Genomic DNA, 17024 nt, shown 5'->3' on the forward strand with positions numbered 1-17024 from the left:
CTCGTTATTTTGGTGTGCATTCATATAGCTAAACGTCCTTTAGAGTTACCAATTAGGGTTTGGATTCTGTGTGTGTTCCTTTTGACTGGCCTGTTTATTTATTTATATCAAGGTCCTTCCCTGTTAGAATAAAGTGTGGCAGAATTACCGACTAAGATTTATCTTTAGCGAGCTAAATTGCACCAATTGCTTCAATGATGACTGCACTTGACTAGTACATTGAACCTGCTACATATTATGTAAATTTACATCTTAGTAGAAGAGTGTGTTGTTACGTTATTAGTTAATTTCGCACATTGTACGATGTTGTTTTCTTCCGTGAACACTTATTGTGCTGTCAAATATCACTTAATGGTTATGTACACATGGAATTCATTCAATTCACCTCCAATAATCGTTTAGAAAACTATTGGTTAATCTGAATGTTTTCGAATCAATGGTGAGTGCTTCCGCGAGTTACGAGTAACTACAGAAATGTAATTATTTGTTACCACAATGGTCACGGATGAATCTGCAAAATTTTGATTGAGACATCATATGAAATACGGACAATCTTATTCAATTTTACGTGAATAATTTGCAGAATGATAAATTACTATGATTATAATTAAATCATCCGATGTACCATATTGCTAACGCTCATTTAAAAAAACTTATTGAGAAAGTTGCCATCGTAACGTAGGTAACTACAGAATGTTATTGGGGTGATTCTCATTCGATACTTTGACTGAATAACTGAAGCACGGGGAGTAATGGAAAGATAAATGTAGATAAAACGTGTTCATTTAAATGTTGATATAAAAAGGGAGGACATCTCAAAGCTTCATGGAACTCAGTACTCTAGGTATGTAAGTACATAATAAGCTACATCCGTCAGGATCATGCGATCTACGTTGTCATATTATTATCTTGTTCTTGTGCTATCCTATGACATTATGCGTACAATTCGAATGCTGAACAACAACGTAACCGCATGATGGCGGACTGGCAATTGAATTATAAAGTGGTAAATGGCTTGGCTTGTAGGAACACATAAAATTTTAGGTGCACTCTGTCAACTTCGTATGAAATATAAAGCCTGAATCTAATACCGTGATCTTGAAGATGTTGCAATGTAATTTCGCCCGATAGATATATGGCAACATTTTTCCTTTTTGTAATGTGTAAGCTAATAAAAAATATAGAAAAAAATAGATTTCGTAAAAAAATAAGATGATAGCAGAAGTGAGATTTTATTCAGATGTGGAAGATGATACCTCGCCAAATCCAACCGAAATATCTGCACGAAACAGTTTTACATTCAAACCAAAAGCATTGACCTAAAATAATGTTCCAATGACTCATAAGCACAGTATAAATCACAATAAATATTTTTTTTATATTTAAAGCATATTGTTAATTCCCAACCGAATTAGCGGTTAGAACACAAAAAAAATTAAAGCGGTTTTTGAATTTTGCTACTTACGAAGTATCGAGAACAAATCGTTTTGTGGTCGGCGTGCTTTTGTGGCTACTCTATATGTGTACCAAACATGTGTTGCAATTTGTCATTACTCGTTACATGTGTAGATAATTCGTGTAAACAATGTCATTGGGTCGTCCTAACTGTTGGTAGGTATTGTCCTGATTGTTGATTGTAATACAATTCACGCGCAGATCGTGGATCGTGGATCGGGCATGAAGCATGGAGCAGTGAGCACATTGAGCAAGAGCACTATGAGCAGCTTGTGTACAAGCTTGTCCGCTTCAATGCACCGAGCACTCCTATCGGAATTCTAATTAGTGACACACTAAACTAAACTAAGCCCCGAGAGATGGAATCGATGACAGTTGATACAGTCGACAACGCAACTGGTATGATTAAAGTGTACACAGTTGGACTCTATTGACGAATATCCGAAATCTACCAAACATTGATTTAATGTTACTAATTATAATATTTTATTGTCAATACTTCGGTGTTGTACGCTATTAGAGACGAGTAACGTCCCATAAACGACCTTTTGCAAACTTTGCAGTAGTATAATATACAGGTACAGGAACGGCTGTGCGAAGTTTTTCGTACTAAACTTAAATTCTGATTTGAGGCCAAAATACCCGACCAAATTGAATAATATTTTTATATCGAAGTAATATCTGTTAAAATATGACATTTTCTTTATTTGTGTTTTATATTATGATATATATGCCATTAAAGAATTCAAATTTGTCTGATTTTAGAGGCAACGTTGGCATTTGTTTGAGAGTTAATTATGATTTTATTTAAAAAAATAATCCTCCCTTATTTACTGAGAACATGTAATGAAAAAAAAATACCGCATTCTAAAAAAGCATTTTTTATGGGTAGAAATACGCTCATTAATATGCATTTTCAATAATTTTATTTTTTTTATTTTATATTTGAGTATTTTTATATTAAATAAAGCGATTTTTAAAATAATTACCATTCACTCACAAATAATTGTCAAAGTCGCTTCTAAAATGATGATAATTGAATTTTTTAATGGTCTATAGGTATTATATAAGTTCAAAGATAAGGAAAAAAAACAAAATATCACGTACTAGAAAATATGTGTACTAGAAATTAGCTACATCTTTTGATTAAAAAAATTGATTCAGTTTGGTCATTGGTCAAGGTTTGGAGTATTTTAGCCTTTTTTCTATATATACTCCACACAGGAGGCCCTGAAGAAATTAATTTCCCTCAGGGCCTATGTCATCTTTGGGGATGCTGTGTGGAGGGTTTTTTTTTGTGGAGAGGAAGGAGTGAACATGGGTCTTGAAGAGTCCCATGTTGTAGGAGGGAGGAAACACAGAGGCCGGCAGCTCGTTCCACAGCCGAGCTATTGAACTTAAGAACGAATCGTAGAAGCGACCCGTTCTCATATGACAAATGTCAACCGTGTACAAATGTTGGGCGCGCGTTTGGCGTGTATCCCGACTACGCACCGGTGCCGAAGGCATCATTGACGCTAGTTCCTCAGAGCATCTTCCATTGTAATACCGATAGAACAAGGACAGCATACCTACCTGACGCCTATGCTCCTAAAGATTGCAGTCCGTTTGTTAAGATTGGGGAATCTATCAAACGGACCGCCCGTTTCTGCACAGAGTCAAGGGTTTTTTCAGGTATTTAGGGGCTCCGGACCAGAGATGGCTGCCAAATTCGACAGTAGGGCGCACTTGCGATTTGTACAGGGTCAGCAGTTGTGTACTATTAAAGTATCTGCGGAAAGCCTGAAATCCAAATTGAAGTTTCGTATGTAAAAAGCCGCGCAGCAGTTCTTCTGGTCTTATGGTCTTATTATGTATGAATTCTGAAAATCCATTCAAACACTTCCACGATAAGTACATTATTTAACATTTTCATTCTGTGGTAAATGTTAACTAGAAATTAACATACAACCTACTACTAAAATAATGATTGCATTGTCCATATTCAGTCGACATACACAAGTATGTCAAACTGAGTTGGCAGGGGTTTTCATTTCTTACAAGTTTATACTTACCTTTCAGAAAAATGTTAAAAATTGCAAAGCATTTATACAAAATTTGAACATACCTTTTCAAATTTTCAGTAGGAGAGCAAAGAAGCCAAACGAGAGGGTGAAGATTTTAAATGAAAATGAACTCCGATTTCTCTTGTTTTTGTGTTTTTTTTTTTTACTTTAACCCCACACTTGAGGATAATGTCATATTTAGGGATGTTGCGGGGGGGGTTTTTTTTTAAGGAAAGGAACTTGTGTTGAATCTACAGATAATTTCAAGTGAGAAAGTTTTGTGAGGGATTTGCCCTCATTGTTCATGCATCAAAACAAGAATATTTTTCAATTATAAAAGTTGTGTACAGTAATACCCAGGTCAGTGAAGCTCCGCGCTTACAATACCCAGGGACTTATTTAATCTGAATAACAAAAACACTGTTACGTAGATATACCCACTACGATCTTTTTTAAGTTTTTTTTTTATTACAAGATAATACATTACAAAATGATAACAAAGTAATAATGTATTATTCCCAATGAGTTTATAAAACTCATTTCGGGAAAGACAACATTAGAAAGGACAAGGCAAATAAATAAAATACATTAAAATAAATAAACGCAGATGTTATTATGGAGTTCCAGAGAAAGATTGTGTTAGTCATTTATGAAACTGCTAAGGAAATAGCTTTTAAGAGCTTTTGTCAATGTTTTTTTGTTCGTTGCCGGAAGTTTTAAATTACTAGGTAATGCGTTGTATTGTTTATGTGAAATGTATTGTTTTTTTTTTTATATTTACTCCACACAGGAGGCCCTGAAGAAAATAATTTCCCTCAGGGCATATGTCATCTTTGGGGATGCTGTGTGGAGGGTCTTTTTGTGGAGAGGAAGGAGTGAACATGGGTCTTGAAGAGTCCCATGTTGTAGGAGGGAGGAAACACAGAGGCCGGCAGTTCGTTCCACAGCCGAGCTGTTGAACTTAAGAACGAATCGTAGAAGCGACCCGTTCTCATGTGACAAGTGTCAACTGTGTACAACTGTTGGGCGCGCGTTTGGCGTGTATCCCGACTACGCACCGGTGCCGAAGGGATCAATGACGCTAGTTCCTCAGAGCATCTTCCATTGTAATACCGATAGAACAAGGACAGCATACCTACCTGACGCCTGTGCTCTAAAGATTGTAGTCCGTCTGTTAAGATTGGGGAATCTATCAAACGGACCGCCCGTTTTTGCACAGAGTCAAGGGTTTTTTTCAAGTATTTAGGGGCTCCGGACCAGAGATGGCTGCCAAATTCGACAGTAGGGCGCACTTTCGATTTGTACAGGGTCAGCAGTTGTGTATTATTAAAGTATCTGCGGGCCCTGTACAGTACGCCCAGCTTCTGAGAGGCCAACTTTACTCTGGCTTCGATGGAGCCCCCGTACCTGAGCTGGTCACTTACAGTTATACCAAGCATATCAATGGAAGGCCTGTTCGGAAGATTGCTTCCGTTGAAGGAGACTAGATTATCATTTGGATCCCTTTTAGACGAAATCAGATAGGATTGGGTCTTTGAAACATTGTAAAGAGTTAATTCCAAATTTGGTCGTGTAAGTAGATGACGATAAATGTATTTGATTTTGTGATCGTGTTTTGTGCTGGTGTATGTCAGAATTGAAGACTGGTTTAGTGTTGGTGTGTGAGGAGTGTTGAATTATTTGTAGAATGGCAGTTGTAATGTTATACTTTGGCAGGACTGTAAAAGGAAGTATTTGTGTCTGTGAGTATATATCTTTGACATGTGTATCCCTTGGCAGATTATATATATTACGTACGGCTCTATTTTGTATTACTTGTATTTCGGAACTTTTTTTTTTTGGTAATGGTTCCCCAGATACTAACTAGATAACTCAGGTGGGAGTGGATCATAGCATAATATGTTGCACGCAGTAAAGATGTGGGGAGCACACCTTGGAGTCGATAAAGTACACCGGTTATCGGGGAAATTTTGGATTTTACATTCTCAACGTGGGAGTTCCACGAGAGTTCATCTACCTCGTACAATTTCAAACATATGTATTGTGCAAATTGCGATTAACCTTGACAGTAGATTTTATCGCTTTATCTTTCGTATCTAATTTTTTTCTAATGATTAATATCGTTTTAGCTAACATAGGCTTTGGGGGCATTATGGCGTCTTTGAGCAAAACGGTTCAATGTATGCAAGTGTGTAAGTGCAGTGCAGATATTTATTTATTATGTGCATAGGTAAAGTACATGTTAGTGTTCAATAATGTATGTAGGTAGATGTTTTGTGTCAATATTTTCTTCTAATTTTTTTGCTAGTAGCACATCAAAGATCAAGTGGCAATCCATTCCAAATTTAATGTAGATCCATTGTTATTCTCTCCCCAATTTCCAAATATCTGCCTATACCATAAATCTCAAACAGTCTGTTAAACGCTTCAACCTTGGCCGACCTGTAGATTGCAGACACGCATTTTTGTTATCGCAACTCAATGTAGGCAATCAAAATATTTGGTGGTACCGTGAACAACTCGAACTGTGTTGAATTTGAAGTATCAGTAATTGGTGCGTTTATTAATCGCAAAATTCATTACAGTACCTTGCTCGTTGATTTTTTTATCGAGTGGACGAGCGTTGTGGTACATTTGTGTTGGATTCCCCAGGTCGCCGCGGCCCGTCGTCGGCTTATGATGGTTGAGCAGCAATTGTGCTGCCGGGGTCAAGATGTCCGCGCGTCGCCTGCGAGTTGACATGTCCTGTACGCGGACTGATTAATGCAAGTGTCATCGGCTGTCTTCACTGTTCATTGCTCAGCGGAGTCTCTGCTCCGACGAATAATGGAGGCTAGTTCACGTGTCAGAGACTCGCTGTCCATGTTAATATTACCGAGGACGCGCGAGGCCTTGACCGAGCTCAGTCGTTATTCCTCTGGCACGGCCCTTGTGTTTGTGCTCTGCGCTCTGTGCCTCCGTCAACAGTCATACTGGTACAGGTATACAGCCTTTGTAACTATTTCACTTGTATACACAGCACTATTTTTAAATCTTTTCAATCCAAAGATTATTTTTCACTTCTTATGTTCAATGTACATATACCTACAAATAACAGCTCTCTCTAATAATTGTTAGCTACTATTGGTACTATTCATCGCTGAATATCTTAAACATTACTGGGCCATGGAGGATGCAGGTAGCTTTATTAATGTACAGGGCTTCGCCTACTTTCTTACAATATATTGTTCATCAATGTTGTCAAATTGATATTGTCCTCCACTCAATAATAATAATTGGATAATTTGTATTGAATTTGCTTTTTGAAAATAAACCTCCTATATTTATATATCTAATTTCCAAATTTCACTGATTTTGTTTTTGTGTCATGTTATATTTTAAGTAACAGATAATAATTTATTACAATTAAGCATTCCAAATGATCCACACACGAAATGTGGCGATGGAGTGCTAACACACCAACCACCTCACACCTCACGGCCCAAATGTCCCATGCAGGAAATGTAGTGCTAATACACCAAATACCTCATTTGTAGTAATACAAAGAGGTGGGACCATTGTCCAAATTTAGTGACGTGGCGGGAAATTTTGCGTGTTTGGATGGGAGATTTGTAGTGCATCTTGAATGAGGTACTCAACACCAATCGGTATACGGAGGAAATGGGTATTGAGAATCTATACAAATTATTAGTCATCCGGTTAAAAATGGGATGGCACGCCGTTTCATGATAAACTTTTAGTAAATTCCTAATATGTTGCCACACGTCTTCATGCCTTGTTCCAACATCGTGATAATATTTTCGTCATTTACTAAAATTTTATCAGGAAACCTATTAATTCATTCGTTAAGGCCTGCAATCCCAATTTTAACCAGATTACGAATAATTTTAAGAGATCTTAATAAATTAGCAATACTCATTTTTGTCTCTGCACATGGGTATATGCCCGGTGATGTGAAATATTCCTGTTAAATGCGTCAAATTACTCTCGTTCAGTGAATTTTTATTTTTTCTCAATTTAAACTGATAAATCATGTCAAACTAGCGATAAATTAGGTACCTACAAAACATATTTAATTTTGATAATAATTCCGTGCCATGTTTTCATATAGTGAGAAATTTGTCAAAGTTGATCTGCCCGATAAAAATCCATGTTGATTGCGAACAATGGGGTGCTTAATAGTTTTTCAAAATGTTTCGGTATTAGGGATAGCTTACTTATTGGTCCATAGTTAGTTATATCGAATTTATTACCCTTTTTGAATATAATGAATTTGAAAAATGTTAGGGAAGTAACCAATGTCAAGGGATAAAACAATAAGAAAATCGGCTCAGCCAGTGAAGCAATAAAGAATGTAAGGAAACTGGGATGCACATTATCGGGTCCTGCCTTCTTGTTTTGTCTAGGGATTTAATCTTAGTTTTAACATTGTTTATATTGATGTTTATGGCAGGGATATGTTTATATTGATGTGTATGGCAGGGATATGTATGCTCTCATTAATGGCCGTCTGGGAAATCTTCGTCATAGACACTTTTGAAGTAGTCAGCAAAATAATTAACCTTTACCTTCATATCTACTACCCTTTTCTTTGAAATGCATTCAGATTAAAAGTTTTAAATGTTGAAAGGTATCGAATTTTAGATTCCATTTATGTAATTAAAACGTAATTTTTAGACATTTTTTTACATTGAGTTCTATAGTTACTAAATATTTTATAGTCGTTTAGGAAGTTTCATTCTTTGCAGTTTTTTGGGCATTTTTCTTACAGATTGCTAAATTTGTTTTTTAGACTGGGAGAGCCTTTTCAACTAGATTCAAAGAACATATGCGTTGCTATAAAAATAATAAAATTGATTCAAAATTCGCAGCTCACCTCTTGGAAAAAAACCACGTCCCGCTTGACAACAACGAGCCTAAACCTTTACACATAGAAAGAAAGGGTTTTAGATTAAATTTACTATAACAATTAGAGATAAATAAAAGAACTAATGATTCAAACATAACCCTAATTAATAATCAAACAAAAATGATCAATTCTCCCCTGATTAATATTTTCAAAAAACCCAAAAAATATAATTCCTTAACATAATCACCCACGTACCAACAATTAAGAAAACCCTTAGGTCATTAATTTTAACAGGTGTGCAAACACTGCTGGATTCCCAAATATTTTGGTTATTCCAATTCTTAATGAATCATTTTTGAACATTATAGATATTTAAATGGGTGCGGATAAATAAAATCATATAAATAAGTCGTCGTATCCACAGTTTGATGCCTCAAAAGCCGAAACAGCTGTCACATTAAAAACTGTAAAAATAACAGAAATACTTGCAGAACTTAATAATTATTATAACATTATTAAATTTGATTTAATTTAAATTTATTTAAAAAAAATTAAATGGAGTTCTACGAATTAAACACCAAAACAATAAACATCTATGTTTTGTTTTATAACTCTCTAGCATTATTTTACATATTATTTCTTGTCTTCCCGACTTATTGCATTATCACAACATAATTTTAATCTAATTGTACCTAAATCTAAAATGGTCAACTACCACACAAAGAATTCGCTATAGGCCCCTGCACAGCTTTATAGAATGATTTATCAAAATAAGAGTTCAAACGAACTCTGGCCACAACGTAAAGTGTAATGGTGTATGGTGTGTAATGGTAATGACTGGTTCAACAGACTCAGACGATTGAAGCCACGCGTGTCGACTGTCCTATTTCTCATTCTCCATGTAGATGTAAGAATTATGAACAATTCGCCGTTTGCTTGCTGCTCATGAGAGTATTGTGGTTGTTGGATGAAATACTGGCGTTTTGTAATCTCTAATATGTCTCAGTCGTCTCATATCTTACGAGCGAAGAATATGAAAAGAGCGCCAAAGCAATTAATCCTGTGCGTTACGTAACGCCATTTATCTTCCGAAAGGAATTTTCTTTCATAGACCCGGCTGTTTTTCCAAGCGCGATTTCATCTCGTTCGAATTCTCGTTGTGAGCGCGCCAGAACGCCAGCACTATTTCTGCAACGGTAAATTTGGTTTTGGTCATGTTATGAAGTTTTTCGGCATCTTTGTTTTTTCTCAATCTCAACAAAGTGTATTTTTTTATTTATTTTTTGGAATAACTTAATTGTGTAAAAATTCAAATTGTAGTATTTAATTATTGAATACGGTCACATCTAGGACATGAACCCGGGACCCTCGTCTTTCCAGGACGCATTTAAAAAAAATTACATCGAATTATAATCGTTTTCCGTTTATTATTATATTACTTAATTACATTGTGTAAGCAAATTGGGACGTTTTACGCCATGGATTGCAATATGTTGAACACGGAAGCAGGCAATTTGTTATAGATGCCACATCTCAAGAATAATATTACACGCTAACAGTATGTTAGGGGTTGGGAAAGGATAGGGTCTATATTTAAAGAATATTTCGTACCAATGACTTATCCCCATCATCACCGTAAATACAAATGTATATAGGGTGATGAATGTAGATAAAATAATTAAAATATTGTATTATCTTCTTCTTCAATGATATATTACATTGATGGGTATAATATTCAAAAGTCATTAAAGAATAGTAGTTCAAATAAAAAAAATGAAAATTCATTTAGATTAGGTTGTTTCAGAGAATTTAAACAAATCATCAAATTTAGAAGTTGATTTTCAAGTTCTGAATAGAAACATAAAATTATTCCTATGTTCAAATTCTCTGAAACATCCCAACGTAGACTTTTAGAAAAAGTCAGATAGCTTAAAAATATGGGAAAATTAATTGCAAGATTATATTGTTAATTCATTCTGAATTTCAAATATGAGATCTTTTTAAAAATGACTTATTAAATGTCCCAATGGTCGACGGGTTAAAGACATTGTCCCGGGTAAAACAGATATCCTGGGTTCGATTCTCAGTTGAGACCTTTATTTTTCTGTGTCGGTGTTTTTTTTCATTAACCCCTGAAAATAATTTTTCTCCGGGCTCTATATCATCATTGGGAATGCTGTGTGGAGGGTGTTTTGAAGGAAAGGAAGAACAGGAAATTATGGGAAAGAAAAATGTATGAGGGGTGGGTAGGAATGTAGGGGTCAGGAATGACAGACGTATGAATCCTTCCCTCCCGCTGCAGTTCAAGACAATGTTTTTTTTTCTTTGTTCAGTGTTTTTATTGGTTTTTACAGTTTTTAGGTGTGTTAAAACCACCAAGCTAGGCACATGCCCGTGTTATGGTGGTTGATTAAATATATAGTACAAAAAAATAATAATTCTAGTATGAAATATAAAAGAAATTAAAATAATATAAAAAGTACACAATTTAAATGAAAATAAAGAGTATATCTAGTGTGGTAGTCGAAAAGCATGTAAAAAACCTGTATCCTAATATATTTTCATGAATAAAGAAAATTAAAAAAAAAAAATATATATATATATATAGTTTAAGATAGCAAGTGAAATACATTAGAATAATATGAAAGAATATATCAAAAAATTGAAATATAATAGAATATTAAAAAAAGTATAGAATATAAGATATACAGTAAAAAGTAAAGAATTTAAAGGAGAAAATAAGAAGGAGGTATAAGAAGTTATTAAAATTATATACCTATAGAATCAAAATGAGTATGTATTAATATGTAAGCAGATGTAAAATTATGGTAAACGGTTGATATGTATGTGCGAGTTACAGTGACATATTATATGGATACATTATTCTTCAGCATTATAGATTCTTGTTCAAACAGTATTAGCCGGAGTTCAACTCCGGCTAATAATACTAGAGTGAAAACATTATTATTGTCACAATATTGTTCTTAACAAATGCTGAAGTAATCCTAAAGAACTCGTACATGAAACCTTTCAGTGGTGTGAAACTAATTTGAATAATTAATGCAAAAAATAATTTATTTTTCTGTTAATATTATGGTAATTTAAAAACAAAAACTTTTTATGGTGGTATATATTCATTTTTCCCTCAAAGAAAACTTTTAGTGGTGGTATAGATTCATATGTTCCTTAAAAAAAATTGACAATGTGTCGAGAGAGACCAGCTGGAGGGTCTCCCCAAACGGCCTCTCCCGATCCGGTTCGCCACGCAGCTGCTGGGCAGGCGCACCCACCGCCCGCCAAGATCTGAACATACCTCACCCGACGAACCTGGGCACCCCTTATAAATCACCAAACGTAGCGAACCATTGTCCCGAACCACTTGGGGTGACCTATGGCAGAGGTGTTGGTTATCCAATAAATGGTTCCCGGGGCGGCGGTACCCATACCCGCCTCTTAAATGGAAAACTGTCTCTTTCGTTTTCGTTATTTAGATTTATTAGTATTATCTTCTTCTTAAATAAAAATAATTAACGTAACGACGTATTCAATTTAAGGATTAAAAATAGTGATTTAATTTATATAGGTACACCGTCCGAAAAATAAATCAGTTCATATCAATCTTCCTTAATTACGCCAACTGACTGAATCCTTCCAAAACATGACCATCCATTTGTTAAATTAAACATGTTTGGTAATTCTTTCAGGAAAAATACATTTCTTTTATAACTACTTTTAGTCCATAATCATTTTCAATATTATGTTAATAAGTTTCAGTTGATGTACAACAAACAGGTACCTACTACTTACATCTACTTTTATACAAATTATTATATAAGTATATATATATATATTTATATTTAGGTCATGGAAATTACTTAATTTGCGATTATTTCAAATGGAAATCATTCACATAATAATTTAGCCCTCGTTCAAATTGTTTATTTAGGTAAAACATGAAAGGATCATTAATCCCACGCGTCCATTAGACACGTGCACTTAAGAATCGAGCAAATGGTTTTCCGATAAACCGATTTGTTCCCCTTGGTAGAATATCTTTTTTAATCAAGAAAGCATTTTCAGTCTGGAAATAAATAAATCTGATTTGATTTACTGAAATGATTATCTAAACCGGTGAATTCCAAAACCTGTATTTGTTAGTAAGTACTTGAGTAACTGAATATGTCCTTTTACTTTCGTATTTATATATTTTTAGTAACTGTGTTCTTTACTATCATTTAAACGTATTTTATACTTAATTAGTTATTTCTAAAACTAATTGACGGGGGTACAGGTCTAACCAGTTTCTTTATATGAATATTTCCGCAATCAACCAATGGAAATTGAGCGCCAACGATAATGATATGAATCTGTTTTCAAATATTTGCTTATACAAAAGGACACATTATTGCATCAACTGTCAGCATGTGTTTCTGTCATTTTTAATTAGTAGTCCTAAGCAGTCATCAAAAACTACCGTTTTATCTGTACGTTTTTATTTTCTTATCCAGCTCATATATTTTTATTTCATCTAATGGTTTTTTCTTATATTCCATCTCATATATTATTCCATTTAATATTTTTAATTAAAAAATTACAATATAAAAAAAATATAAACATTTTTATAAATCCCAACCAGGAATTATTAGATTCCTGGTCAAATATAATTTTACACGCAAAACACTTCAATTATCTCAACCAAACGTATGTTGACAAAATTTCGTCAAACAAATGGTTGAGTATTGGAGAGTTGAGCGCAGAAATAGAAGGATTTATGCTTGGCATTCAGGATAGAGTCATTAATACTAAAAATTATAGAAAGCATATAATCAAAGATACAAATCAAATTGATGATTTGTGTAGAAAATGTTTGGCTTTTCCGGAAACTATAGAACATATTATATCTGGATGTTCTATATTAGCACCGTCCGAGTATACATTTAGGCACAATCAAGTTTTAAAAATAATTCACCAAAATTTGGTAATTAAACATAACTTGATTGACTGCCGTAATATAGTACCATATTATGAATACGAACCAAATTCATTTTTAGAAAACGAATTTTATAAAATATATTATGATAAAACTATACTAACAGACCGAGCGATTAGTCATAATAGACCCGATATAGTTTTACATGACAAAATTAAAAAAATAACTTATATCATTGATGTCGCTATTCCAAATTCCTGTAATATTCAAAAATCTGTTAGTGAAAAATAAGAAAATACACAGATTTAGGAAATGAAATAAAAAGAATTTGGCATTCTCAGACTATAAAAATATTACCATTCGTTATTTCGGCTACTGGCATTATACCTAGCTCTCTAATTAAAAATTTAGGCGTATTAGATCTATCAAAAAAATTATATATAAAGATACAAAAGTCGGTCATTTTGAATACATGTAGGATAACAAAAGATTTTTTAAATATTTATGTTGAGGGATCAGTAGGATTTATAGGCCCTGTTAGAAATTCTACCGAGCCGAACCCTCTTATATGAAAATATCTGGAGTCGGTGAATTATTTTCCCATTTGATCTCTGGTGAGTTGACGTGTTGTTCTTGTATTGTTTTGTATTTATTTTGCTTATATAATGCACTTACATAATGTTGATTGACTAGATGATCATTTGTGGAAAAGTGAGTGGAAGGGTTAAGTTTTTCCTTTGGGGAAGATTTAACCCGGACAACTAAATCGGAAGATAAAAAAAAATAAAAAAAATTTTATGGTTTGGAATTAAAAAATGACATATTATGGCATTATTTTTAATTAAATGAAAAAAATAATTGTTATGGTTTTATTTTTGTCTGTAGATAATTTTTTGTACGTGCATTTGTCCAATGTACCTTATACCCCGATGAAGATATTTTTTTATGATTGTATATATATTTTATTTACCCATTTTTTTATGGTTATAAATATTTTTTTATGATTACTGGTGTATTTTTATGATTACCCATGTATTTATCTTTATGATTATTGTCTGCGCCATAGGTAAAAACTCACACAAGGAATACTACAGCCAGATAAAATGTTTTACCGTTTTGCTGCGAATTTGTAGGAAAACACAATTTTCAATTCACAGCGTTGTTTTTTCTATTCCAAGCTACGATAATTAGATTTAATTGAAAACAATTAGACAGAAAAAAATATTTGGGGATTAACCTCTTTTGTCATAAATCAGATAATTAGAAAACATTTTGAAGTGTAAGGCGATATGTGTAGGTATTTACTATCTAAGGTAATTATTAAATGACGTTTAATTACTGACAAGAGAAGACGTCAGAAGGACAATCAGGGAATGTAGTCGGCTGATTGCGGGAAGGTAGGTACCTAAAGATCCATCCATGATTATGAATTCTCAGATTTCCACCTCACGCCTCCCTTCATGCTCTAACCAGACATTGACGCAGGTAACGAATCACAGAAGTTCATACTACCTCTTGGTAAGTACGTGTGTATCAGCTCGAAAGACTTCAAAGACTTCAACCAGCGATTCAAGACCATATTTAGAGTAAAGGTTGAATTAAACTGCCGAGTGCTCGACCGAGTCACTCGCTTTGTTACTCGGTCGAGCAATTTACTGGAGAGTAGAGATGATCACATGGAGAAGAGACAGTGAGCGAGTCAGTTCGTTGAGTTTAGTTTAAAGTGCTTTGGCATGGTTGTTGAGTGAGTATACAGGTAGAGGAGTTCTTACTCGATCGAGTCATTGGACCTTGCTTCTAATCCACTCGCCGGAATCACTCGCCCGCTATTATTAATGACTGTACTGCTCACATCAGTACTGTTATTAATCATCGCAGGTGTAATTCAGGCAAAATGAATAAACAATCTATAACACGGCGCCACTGATCACACTGCTATACGTCGCAACGGATCACGTGATACGTGCTCTGTCTTGTCTGAACTGTGCTGCTTAAACAAGATAAAGGGAATATCACGTGATGCGCTAGGAAGTACCCAGTGATGGAAAATGTATAGTTTTTAAATCGGACAGCAAAATTATATCTTAATTTTTTACTCCAAATCAAGAATCGCTGCTCTTTCAAGTCCATGCTGATACACTGGTATATTATGTAGCTTAATTAATACTATAAAGTAGAAGTTGAACCAACTGAAAGTTTTAAATGTACCTATTATTTGAAATAAATGCTTGGCATACCTCCCTAAAGGGCCGAACAACGACTATTAGACTAACTAACTCTGTGGTACTGCGGCTCTGAACCCCAGTTCCTAGTACTTCGCGATAAGCGAATAAGTAGGTACTAACTGGCAAAGCTTGGCAATTCAATGCGTACAACGTATTTTACAGCGCACAGCGACTCCTGTGTAAGACAAAACTCACAGCGCAGTGAAAACAACAGTGCATTCATCGCAACTGTACCGTCAATTTAAATAATGCTCGCAAATACCGTTTTGTAGACACAGATGCACTCTTAACTCTTAGATAGCACAATGATTGCATTGTCGAACCGAGATGAGGCAGCGAATTACCGAGATTAGAAGATGACAACCGCTGATGCAACAGATTGCAGCAAATTGCACCCGCGGAGTAGCGCATCGGTGAGATGATGACTACAATATCCGCCAACACCACTATTGCTACCAGGAAAGTAGAAGCGCGAGGAGGTTAGTTTATTAGGTTCCAGATATACTATGTACTGCGGTGTGCCCAATAATTTATCTTGTGTGATATTTTCAAAATTTGAACTAATGTAGTTAGTGTTAAAAAATATATTGAAATAATTGTTTCTCATAGGCCCGGTATATCGGTGATTTAAAGCTCGGCTGGTTGGAATGTGGAACTTAGCGCGACTTGGAACATAATCCGTATATAGGTCGGAAGCCTAGATATCAGCAATATTACACGTATTGTCAATGATTTTACTAGAGGAAAGTACTTGATTTTCTATGTGGTATATGCTCCTACGTCATCATCAAATGTTTTAGGCGGGTTGATTACGAGTTGATTTTTTGATAAAGTTCCCTACTTCAATCGGCATGGTACGATGATATGATACGTGAGGATACTATTTTTAATTACTATTAGTGTTTTCTGATTTTGTAATTCATGAAATTATGATTATGAAACACGGCGCAGAAAACACTGCCCTTTCACTGGACGATTATTTTTATTATGTTTTTGAAATGTAATATTTATTCAATTTGTACAAATACATTTCCTCATCGTGACAAATTTTTTTTTGTAATTTACTAAAATTTATCAGGAAACAGCCTGCAATTCAGTTTTTAACCGGATTACCAATATATAGAAGAGATTCTTAATAAAACAGCAATACTCGCTTATCTCTGTATAGCCCTTTCAGCACTGAAGAAAAAAAAAGTTTTTTTTCCAGAATTTTGTTATTTTTAGAATAATTCAATCCCATAAATGCACAGAAAAATATTGGAAAAATTCGGAAAATCCAATTTTCCGAGTAAACTCACCAGCACGATCGTGACGGTCAGGACTATCTTCATACAAACCAAGATAAATTTGTTTGTAGCAATGACTTACGAAAAAGAGTAATAAAACCAATTTATTTGTGCGAAATTAAGATTTATTATGTTTGAATACGAAAATAACTAACAACTACTTGGATTTAGTGTGAAATAATTTAAAACAGTGTTTATTTCGTGAAAGACACAGGTAGGTTTTACATTTTTCAC

Source organism: Hesperophylax consimilis, chromosome 3 (genome assembly GCF_061612785.1).
Source record: "Hesperophylax consimilis isolate HC1 chromosome 3, BYU_Hcon_1.0, whole genome shotgun sequence".
Taxonomy (NCBI): Eukaryota; Metazoa; Arthropoda; class Insecta; order Trichoptera; family Limnephilidae; genus Hesperophylax; species Hesperophylax consimilis.